The sequence below is a fragment of the Triticum urartu genome, unplaced genomic scaffold (assembly GCF_056163025.1).
Source record: "Triticum urartu cultivar PI428250 unplaced genomic scaffold, HENAU_Tu73 scaffold2, whole genome shotgun sequence".
Classification (NCBI taxonomy): Eukaryota; Viridiplantae; Streptophyta; class Magnoliopsida; order Poales; family Poaceae; genus Triticum; species Triticum urartu.
The window spans coordinates 7,980,547-7,992,010 of NW_028260368.1; the positions used below are offsets into that span (position 1 = coordinate 7,980,547).

General features: G+C 37.2%; 2 non-coding genes across 2 annotated transcripts; one reads left to right on the top strand and one right to left on the bottom strand.

The window, feature by feature from the left end:
* The first annotated feature begins 1,466 nt into the window (after positions 1-1,466).
* Positions 1,467-1,539, top strand: TRNAT-UGU (transfer RNA threonine (anticodon UGU)). Its single transcript has one exon. It is a non-coding gene; the product is annotated as a tRNA-Thr (tRNA).
* A 1,219-nt stretch (positions 1,540-2,758) lies between these two features.
* Positions 2,759-2,845, bottom strand: TRNAS-GGA (transfer RNA serine (anticodon GGA)). Its single transcript has one exon. It is a non-coding gene; the product is annotated as a tRNA-Ser (tRNA).
* Between the last annotated feature and the right edge of the window lie 8,619 nt (positions 2,846-11,464).

Consider the following 11,464-nt stretch of genomic DNA (forward strand, 5'->3'; position numbering starts at 1 on the left):
TCAATGAATAGGATAAGATCCATTGAGTTCTCTTCGCATTCCTTTGTGAAAGAGTAGAATGAGAAAGCTAATGAATCTTAAACCCATTGCATTGATAAAAAGAAAAAAAAGTGCATTGATAAAAAGAAAAAAAAAAAGAGGATAAATAATAATAATATAGTATAGTTAGGGAATAAAAGAGGATTTGGGGATAGAGGGACTTGAACCCTCACAACTTATAAAGTCGACGGATTTTCCTTTTACTAGAAATTTCATTGTTGTCAGTATTGACATGTAGAATGGGACTCTCTCTTTGTCCTCGTCCGATTAATCCACTTTTTTAAAGATCTCGAAAACTTTGAATTTTAATTGAAGAATTTGATTATTCAATATTCGATTGGAGTGGATTCACAATAATGAAAAAAAAAAATTATGATATGAGTTTTTTATTTCATAATCATTATCATTTCTAATTTCATTTTTAAAAAAGATAAAGAACCTATATTATAATTAGAATATAATATGAGTTCTGTGATTAATCGTTTGCTATGTCAGTATCTATACGTGTTTATTAAATGTATAAGGTATAAAACCCCTCTTTCTCTAATTTAGAACTAGAAGGAATTCCACTAACAACACAACGTAATTAACTCGATTCGTTAGAACAGCTTCCATTGAGTCTCTGCACCTATCCTTTTCCTTTGTATTCTAGTTCGAGAACCCCTTGTTTTCTCAAAACACGGATTTGGCTCAGGATTGCCCTTTTTTAATTCCAGGGTTTCTCTGAATTTGGAAGTTACCACTTAGCAGGTTTCCATACCAAGGCTCAATACAATCAAGTCCGTAGCGTCTACCGATTTCGCCATATCCCCATTTCCCTCTTCTTTGAGACCAGGATTCCTTGTGTAATTTCATCCATCTCTTAGTTTTTTTTTTGAATCATTGAGTTCATCACTCAACGTAGTCTAGCAGTTCAGTTCGACTCTATTTGAGAGACCTCGCTTGCTTATTGCAATTCAGAATTGAATTGATTCTATCCTTGATGTATTTGCAATTCAATCCGAATCAATATATCCAAAAGTTTTTATCTCCCCCACCTCCCGTCTTACTTTTTTATAGTATTCAAAATTATACTATAACGCTTGATATTTATTCTTTTTTTCTAATCAGAATTAGCAATTTTATTTACTCTGACTCTATGTTCCCCTTAGTGAAATATTAATCCTCAAATTATTAACAAATAATAAAGTCTATAATGATCGAATGAAAATACCAATAAATTCTATAATTTTATTTTTTAATATCCTATAGTTAAGCATATCAAGCTAACTTTATCTTTAAGAAGTTTTAGTATTTTTTTATTTTTATAAGTATATACTTCAAATTTAGAACTAGTTAATAGCTAAGATTAATAACTAATATCTGAGATTTTACGGATTTCCTATACTATACCTATTTCTATTTGTTACACTATTTCCGTTATGTAAGCCCACTTAGCTCAGAGGTTAGAGCATCGCATTTGTAATGCGAGGGTCATCGGTTCAAATCCGATAGTCGGCTTTTTTTTCTCTATCGATGTTCTACGAACAAGAATCTCTTTTTTTCCGAATTAAATGGAGAATCCAGGATCTTTTATGTTTTTTACCTTACAATTTTGCTAGATACAAAACAATAAAATAAATAATATATATACAAAAAAAAAAGATTTTGATGAAATTCCATTTTTTGGGGTACTTTAGTTGATTTTACTCTGTTTATCCTGTAGTTTAATTCAGTTTTAATTTCGATGTATTCTGTAATGTAAATACAATGAAATTAATTGTGTAAAATGAAATTTCAATAAAATAAAAAAAGGAGTCTTCATGTCCCGTTATCGAGGACCTCGTTTAAAAAAAATACGCCGTCTGGGAGCTTTACCAGGACTCACTAGAAAAACACCTAAATCCGGAAGTAATCTTAAAAAAAAATTCAATTCTGGGAAAAAGGAGCAATATCGTATTCGTCTTCAAGAAAAACAGAAATTGCGTTTTCATTATGGTCTGACAGAACGACAATTACTTAGATATGTACATATCGCTGGAAAAGCAAAAAGGTCAACAGGCCAGGTTTTACTACAATTACTTGAAATGCGTTTGGATAATATCCTTTTTCGATTGGGTATGGCTTCAACCATTCCTGGGGCCCGCCAATTAGTCAACCATAGACATATTTTAGTTAATGGTCGTATAGTCAATATACCAAGTTTTCGTTGCAAACCCCGAGATATTATTACTACGAAAGATAACCAAAGATCAAAAGGTCTGGTTCAAAATTATATTGCTTCATCGGACCCGGGGAAATTGCCAAAGCATTTGGCGATTGACACGTTGGAATATAAAGGACTAGTAAATAAAATCCTAGATAGGAAGTGGGTCGGTCTCAAAATAAATGAGTTGTTAGTTGTAGAATATTACTCTCGTCAGACTTGAACTTAACGAAAAAAGGAAAGGTTCATAGAATTTTCTTCCCCTTCCCCTTTCCCCGAACTAAATCGCCCTAAGACCATTACCATTAATTTGTATTTTCCCATCAACTAGCTAAAATTGATTAACCCTAGGATTAGGATCCTTTTTTCTTTTTTCCTCTATGTGTATTTTACATACCACAGTAATTTGCTATAGAGAATTTCTAATTTCTATTAAATCAAAATAAGATAATATAAGATATTATATTATTGCTGGAAAAAATTGTTATTTGATTTGATACATTGTGATCCTTAACGTTGATGAATTAAGAAAAACGGAAAGAGAGGGATTCGAACCCTCGGTAAACAAAAGTCTACATAGCAGTTCCAATGCTACGCCTTGAACCGCTCGGCCATCTCTCCTACATAACTTATTATGGAAAATAAACTGAGTGAATAGCGAGTTTTCTTATTCCTGCAGTACAGGTACAACCGCAACCACTCGGGGGTTCCATAGTTCTATTGGAAAAATTCCTTTTGATCTAAGTGGAAGGATACAGGATTTTTTACTAGAAATTGCGCTCGCTATAAAATAAAAGTTTTAATTTGGGTTTTCCCGCAACTAAAGAAAAAGAAAATGGAAGAATTCTTCTTATTGCATAATAAAATAAAGAAACCTTAGAATTCCGTTTGCATAAGATACGCTACACCATACTATCGAAATCAAAAATAGGGTATGAGACAATTAATAACTTTGAAAACACGAAATAGTTGATAACATAAGTTGTTGTTCAGAAATAGGAAAGTGGAATGAAATCCAGTCTTAGTCAAATATTTCATATCTCTTCGTGTCCAAGCAGAAGGAAAAGGATACAATTTGAGCTGAGCGGAAAATCCATATCTCTCTTATCCATTTAAAGCATATGGATTTAGAGTAGAGCATATGGATCAATCTATTTATAATTATAAGAATCGAATGTGTTTGTTTTTATGTTATTTTGTGAAGGAATGAAAACAATTCTATATAGAATGGGTTGGGAATTATGCCTAGATCCCGTGGAAATGGAAATTTCATTGATAAGACCTCCTCAATTGTAGCCAATATTTTATTGCGAATAATTCCGACAACCTCAGGAGAAAAAAAGGCATTTACTTATTATAGAGATGGTGCGATTTGACTCTTTTTTTTGCTTTTTTTTAGCCCTACCTATACCTCAGTCTTACGAAAAAGAGAGGGGGGTTGGCATAGAGAGAACCAAATTTGTAAAGCAAACAAACCCACGCTTCGGGAAGGTGAGGCGAACTAACAATTCCTTCCGTCGTGTATCCTCGATTGATGCGGCTTCAGATACTTCAATTGTAGATTTGAGTATTGAGCGAAAGGTTACACCTACAGGATATGGTATGGTATGGATTACAGGCCAATCCTACTCTATTAGTATCCGTAGGCAGCATAGGGGAGAAAAGCACTACACCTAGAAATAGGAATCAACAAGAGAAAAACTTTGTTAGAAATTACCCCTTTCCTGATCGGTATCAGGGCTGGGAAGAATGGTTGGGATAACAAACAACCATCAGGTTTGTACTTTGGATACCCCTATAACCATCAAAGATCGTTGAAGTAGCTAATTCCTCTAAATAGGAGGCGTTGAGAACAAAGAAATTATTGGAGCTATCGTTTTCCTCTAGCATTAATAGAATTCATTGGTGTTAAGAAAAACCTCTTGTGGGAAGGTTGGCTAGAGATTTCTTGGAAAAATACCAGCCCCTTTCGGTTCATAATGAGACGGGACTAATTCTATTTTGATTCTATAGATTATTTCGCTTAGTACTATTATGTACAGAAGGGAGGAGCCGTATGAGATGAAAACCTCATGTACGGTTTTGGAACGGAGATTTTTTGAATAGAATGAACGACCGTAACGGATGTTGGCTCAATCCGAAGGAAATTATGCGGAAGCTTTGCAAAATTATTATGAAGCTACGCGACTAGAAATCGATCCCTATGATCGAAGTTATATACTCTATAACATAGGCCTTATACACACAAGCAATGGAGAGCATACAAAGGCTTTGGAATATTATTTCCGGGCACTAGAACGAAACCCCTTCTTACCGCAAGCTTTTAATAATATGGCCGTGATCTGTCATTACGTGCGACTATCTCCACTATAGAAAGAAAAAAAAAAAAGAGAGGATCAAATTTTCTAGTAAATACTAGAAAAAAAGGGCTTTCTACATAGGGATCGTAAAAACAACGATTTTTCCCTATCAGCTGTAGGAAGGAAGGACACTTCACGAGAATCAAAAAACGAAGAAAGTATGGCCTATACTACTACTCTATGGATAAAGTTTCTCAAATTGATAGAGAAAGCACCGTAAAGATCAATTAGTGAGCGACTGGGTCGATACAACTAAAAAAAACTGCTTACTTATCCCATGATATGGGGCAAAATTTAGGAATCCGCTTATGTAATAGAGCCGATCCACTAAGGGATTAAGCAGCGGTGTAGTATCAGATCCCAAAGATAGTAAGTTCTTTTTTCTTTCTTATGGAAAAAAGTCTTTTTCAAGGATTCTATAGAGATTTCATATATGAAACCGGGATAGTTACCTCTCAGAAAATTTGAACGAAGGCTCTATATCTATCTATGCTTCATTCTTCTGAAGGTGGGAAAAAAGATCAAACTGATTATTGATAAAAATTAGGGTTTGAAACTTAGGTAATTAATTTCTTCTGCTTAACCCAAGAACAAATTGGATCGATTTTTGATAAATCGAATTCAGTTAAGATAGGGGAAATTCAGATAGCAATTTCTGAGCCGTATGAGGTAGGAAACTCTCAAGTACGGTTCTAAGGGAAGGAACTTCCTATTCCGACCGAGGAGAACAGGCCATTCTACAGGGTGATTCGGAAATTGCGGAAGCTTGGTTTGATCAAGCTGCTGAATATTGGAAACAAGCTATAGCGCTTACTCCGGGAAATTATATTGAAGCACAGAACTGGTTGAAGATTACGAAGCGCTTTGAATTTGAATAAGACCATGCTCCTTCTTTTTCATAAAATGGGTGGTTTGGTTGTTGATCCATTAATCAAATAAATTAGGTCGTAAGATCGAATCAAGAATTTCATTATATCCATTTCTTATACCTTCTATTTTATATGATATTTCATAAGAATAAACCATAGGGATAGGGTCTAGAATAGAAGTAATAAAGTGAATAAAAAGAGGGGGCAATCTAAATATTGCTAATATATTAGGACCATCTTATTAATAATTCTAATGAGTTATCTTGGAATTTAGAATCAAATAAAAAACCCTATATTATGCTCAAGGAAAGTAGATATAGATAGGAGCTTATGCCCTCAAAAAAAATACACTAGTTTCTTAAATTAAAAATAAAAAAGATTTTTTTCTTACGTCGAGAAATATTTGTTTTTCAAGATAAACAATGTCCGTTAGGCACCTAATCTTTATGTCATAATAGACCCGAACACTTGCCTCGGATTGACTTCAATATATAATTGCTCCAGTGAATAACTAAAAAAAAAATAGAAGGATGGTAGATAGTAAAGAAAAGAACTAATCACAATATCTATCTTTCAAAATCTATCTTTCAAAATCTATCTTTCAAAATATATATCTTTCAAAGATTCACTAAAAAGACAGTTGGCGGGTCTCTTTGTATGTCTTGTCCGGAAAGAGGAGGACTTAATGATTATTCGTTCGCCGGAACCAGAAGTAAAAATTGTTGTGGATAGGGATCCTGTAAAAACATCTTTTGAGGAATGGGCCAGACCCGGCCATTTCTCAAGAACACTAGCTAAGGGCCCTGATACTACCACTTGGATCTGGAACCTACATGCTGATGCTCACGATTTCGATAGTCATACTGGTGATTTGGAGGAGATTTCTCGAAAAGTCTTTAGTGCTCATTTCGGGCAACTTTCCATTATCTTTCTTTGGTTGAGTGGCATGTACTTTCATGGCGCCCGTTTTTCCAATTATGAAGCATGGCTAAGTGATCCTACTCACATTGGACCCAGTGCTCAGGTAGTTTGGCCTATAGTAGGGCAAGAAATATTGAATGGTGATGTAGGCGGGGGTTTCCGAGGAATCCAAATAACCTCTGGTTTTTTTCAGCTTTGGCGAGCATCTGGAATAACTAGTGAATTACAACTCTATTGTACTGCAATTGGTGCATTGATTTTTGCAGCGTTAATGCTTTTTGCTGGTTGGTTCCATTATCACAAAGCCGCTCCCAAATTGGCCTGGTTCCAAGATGTAGAATCCATGTTGAATCACCACTTAGCGGGATTATTAGGACTTGGGTCTCTTTCTTGGGCGGGGCACCAAATTCATGTATCTTTACCAATTAACCAATTTCTTGACGCTGGGGTGGATCCTAAAGAGATACCACTTCCTCATGAATTTATCTTGAATCGGGACCTTTTGGCTCAACTTTATCCTAGTTTTGCCGAAGGAGCAACCCCTTTTTTCACTTTAAATTGGTCCAAATACGCAGAATTTCTGACTTTTCGCGGAGGACTAGATCCAGTAACCGGTGGTCTCTGGCTGACCGATATTGCGCACCATCATTTAGCTATTGCTATTCTTTTCCTAATCGCAGGTCATATGTATAGGACCAATTGGGGTATTGGCCATGGACTTAAAGATATTTTGGAGGCTCACAAGGGCCCATTTACAGGACAAGGCCATAAGGGTCTTTATGAAATCTTAACAACGTCATGGCATGCTCAATTATCTCTTAACCTAGCTATGCTAGGCTCTACAACCATTGTTGTAGCTCATCATATGTATTCTATGCCTCCCTATCCATACCTAGCTACTGACTATGGTACACAACTTTCCTTGTTCACACACCACATGTGGATTGGCGGATTTCTAATAGTCGGTGCTGCTGCACATGCAGCAATTTTTATGGTAAGAGACTATGATCCAACTACTCGATACAACGATCTATTAGATCGCGTCCTTAGACACCGCGATGCAATCATATCCCACCTTAACTGGGTATGTATATTTCTAGGTTTTCACAGTTTTGGCTTGTACATTCATAATGATACCATGAGTGCTTTAGGCCGTCCACAAGATATGTTTTCGGATACTGCCATACAATTACAACCTATCTTTGCTCAATGGGTACAAAATATCCATGCTACTGCGCCTGGCGTAACAGCTCCTGGTGCAACAACAAGTACTAGCTTAACGTGGGGAGGCGGCGAGTTAGTAGCAGTAGGTGGCAAAGTGGCTTTGTTACCTATTCCATTAGGAACCGCAGATTTTTTAGTCCATCACATTCATGCATTTACCATACATGTGACTGTATTAATACTTTTGAAAGGTGTTTTATTTGCTCGGAGTTCCCGTTTGATACCCGATAAAGCAAATCTAGGTTTTCGCTTTCCTTGCGATGGGCCTGGCCGAGGGGGAACATGTCAAGTATCCGCCTGGGATCATGTTTTCTTAGGTTTATTCTGGATGTACAATGCAATTTCGGTAGTCATTTTCCATTTCAGTTGGAAAATGCAGTCGGATGTTTGGGGTACTATAAGTGATCAAGGGGTGGTAACTCATATTACAGGGGGAAACTTTGCACAGAGTTCCATTACGATTAATGGGTGGCTTCGAGATTTCTTGTGGGCACAGGCATCGCAAGTCATTCAGTCTTATGGTTCTTCATTATCTGCATATGGTCTTTTTTTCTTAGGTGCTCATTTTGTCTGGGCCTTCAGTTTAATGTTTTTATTCAGCGGCCGTGGTTATTGGCAAGAACTCATTGAATCTATCGTTTGGGCTCATAACAAATTAAAAGTTGCTCCTGCTACTCAGCCTAGAGCCTTGAGCATTATACAAGGACGCGCTGTAGGAGTAACCCATTACCTTCTGGGTGGAATTGCCACGACATGGGCATTCTTCTTAGCGAGAATTATTGCAGTAGGATAGTGGCTAGGAGGATTTGAAAGGCATTATGGAATTAAGATTTCCCAGGTTTAGCCAAGGCTTAGCTCAGGACCCCACTACTCGTCGTATTTGGTTTGGTATTGCTACCGCACATGATTTCGAAAGTCATGATGATATTACTGAAGAACGTCTTTATCAGAACATTTTTGCTTCTCACTTTGGGCAATTAGCAATAATCTTTCTATGGACGTCCGGAAATCTGTTTCATGTAGCTTGGCAAGGAAATTTTGAATCATGGATACAGGATCCTTTACACGTAAGACCTATTGCTCATGCGATTTGGGATCCTCATTTTGGTCAACCCGCTGTGGAAGCCTTTACTCGAGGAGGTGCTGCTGGTCCAGTGAATATTGCTTATTCTGGAGTTTATCAGTGGTGGTATACAATAGGATTACGCACCAATGAGGATCTTTATACTGGAGCTCTTTTTCTATTATTTCTTTCTACGCTGTCCTTAATAGCGGGTTGGTTACATCTACAACCCAAATGGAAACCAAGCCTTTCGTGGTTCAAAAACGCGGAATCTCGTCTCAATCATCATTTGTCAGGACTTTTCGGGGTAAGTTCTTTGGCTTGGACAGGACATTTAGTTCATGTTGCTATTCCCGCATCCAGGGGGGAGTACGTTCGATGGAATAATTTCTTAGATGTATTACCCTATCCCCAGGGGTTGGGACCCCTTTTGACGGGTCAATGGAATCTTTATGCCCAAAACCCTGATTCGAGTAATCATTTATTTGGTACCGCTCAAGGAGCGGGAACTGCCATTCTAACTCTTCTTGGGGGATTCCATCCACAAACACAAAGTTTGTGGCTGACCGATATGGCTCACCATCATTTAGCTATTGCATTTATTTTTCTCATTGCCGGTCACATGTATCGAACTAACTTCGGAATTGGGCACAGTATTAAAGATCTTTTAGAAGCGCATACTCCTCCGGGGGGTCGATTAGGGCGTGGGCATAAGGGCCTTTATGACACAATCAACAATTCGATTCATTTTCAGTTAGGTCTTGCTCTAGCTTCTTTAGGGGTTATTACTTCCTTAGTAGCTCAACATATGTACTCTTTACCTCCTTATGCATTCATAGCACAAGACTTTACTACTCAAGCTGCTTTATATACTCATCACCAATATATTGCAGGGTTCATCATGACAGGGGCTTTTGCTCATGGAGCTATTTTTTTCATTAGGGATTACAATCCGGAACAGAATGAGGATAATGTATTGGCAAGAATGTTAGACCATAAAGAAGCTATCATATCTCATTTAAGTTGGGCTAGCCTCTTTCTAGGATTCCATACCTTGGGCCTTTATGTTCATAACGACGTCATGCTTGCTTTTGGTACTCCAGAAAAGCAAATCTTGATCGAACCTATATTTGCCCAATGGATACAATCTGCTCATGGCAAGACGACATATGGGTTCGATATACTCTTATCTTCAACGAATGGCCCCGCTTTCAATGCGGGTCGAAGCCTATGGTTGCCCGGATGGTTGAATGCTGTTAATGAGAATAGTAATTCGCTTTTCTTAACAATAGGACCTGGGGATTTCTTGGTTCATCATGCTATTGCTCTAGGTTTGCATACAACTACATTGATTTTAGTAAAGGGCGCTTTAGATGCACGCGGTTCCAAATTAATGCCAGATAAAAAGGATTTTGGATATAGTTTTCCTTGTGACGGCCCAGGGCGCGGCGGTACTTGTGATATTTCTGCTTGGGACGCATTTTATTTGGCAGTTTTCTGGATGTTAAATACCATTGGGTGGGTTACTTTTTATTGGCATTGGAAACATATCACATTATGGCAGGGCAACGTTTCACAATTTAATGAATCCTCCACTTATTTGATGGGATGGTTAAGAGATTACCTATGGTTAAACTCTTCACAACTTATCAATGGATATAATCCTTTTGGGATGAATAGTTTATCGGTATGGGCGTGGATGTTCTTATTTGGACATCTTGTTTGGGCTACTGGATTTATGTTCTTAATTTCCTGGCGGGGGTATTGGCAGGAATTAATTGAGACTTTAGCATGGGCTCATGAACGCACACCTTTAGCTAATTTAATTCGCTGGAGAGATAAGCCCGTGGCTCTTTCCATTGTGCAAGCAAGATTGGTTGGATTAGCTCACTTTTCCGTGGGTTATATATTCACTTATGCAGCTTTCTTGATTGCCTCAACATCAGGCAAGTTTGGTTAATTTAGTTTGTTTTTTTGTACTGTATCAGCACCTAGTTCATTACTCTTGATAGAGAGGGAGGATCTGCCTTTTTAGATTTCTTTTTCTATTTATTTTTCCATCTAGGATTAGAACCGTATACTTGGTAATAATAGCAACGACACATTATGGCAAAAAAAAGTTTGATTCAGAGGGAGAAGAAGCGGCAGAAATTAGAACAGAAATATCATTTGATTCGTCAATCTTTAAAAAAAAAGATAAGAAGCAAAGTTTCTCCCTTGAGTTTGAGTGAAAAAACGAAAATGCGAGAAAAATTGCAATCCCTACCGCGTAATAGTGCACCTACACGCCTTCATCGACGTTGTTTTTTGACCGGAAGACCTAGAGCTAACTATCGACATTTTGGGCTATCCGGACACGTACTTCGAGAAATGGTTTATGAATGTTTGTTACCGGGTGCAACAAGATCCAGTTGGTAAGGATAAAATACCCTTTCGTATTTGTATGGATTTCTGGAATTGATAATCATAGAGGAGCCCTCTTTACCATTCTGTATAAATGGACTATTCTATTTGTATAGATATTGGTAGAGGGGCGTATCCAACCCTCTTTTATCCACTAGTTACCCCTCTTTAGTTTAAGAGTATAGAGCAGTTTGGTAGCTCATAAGGCTCATAACCTTGGGGTTGCGGGTTCGATTCCCACTACCGCCTCCATACTCCTTCTTTATGATATATGCATGATATAATATATACATCATGCATTTGTATCTGGATTTTTTGATTTCCTAAAAGAGTTTTGGTCTAACAGTTTTTTCTCGGAAGAAGCAAAAAAATAAAAGAAAGAATAAAATATGAAAGAAAA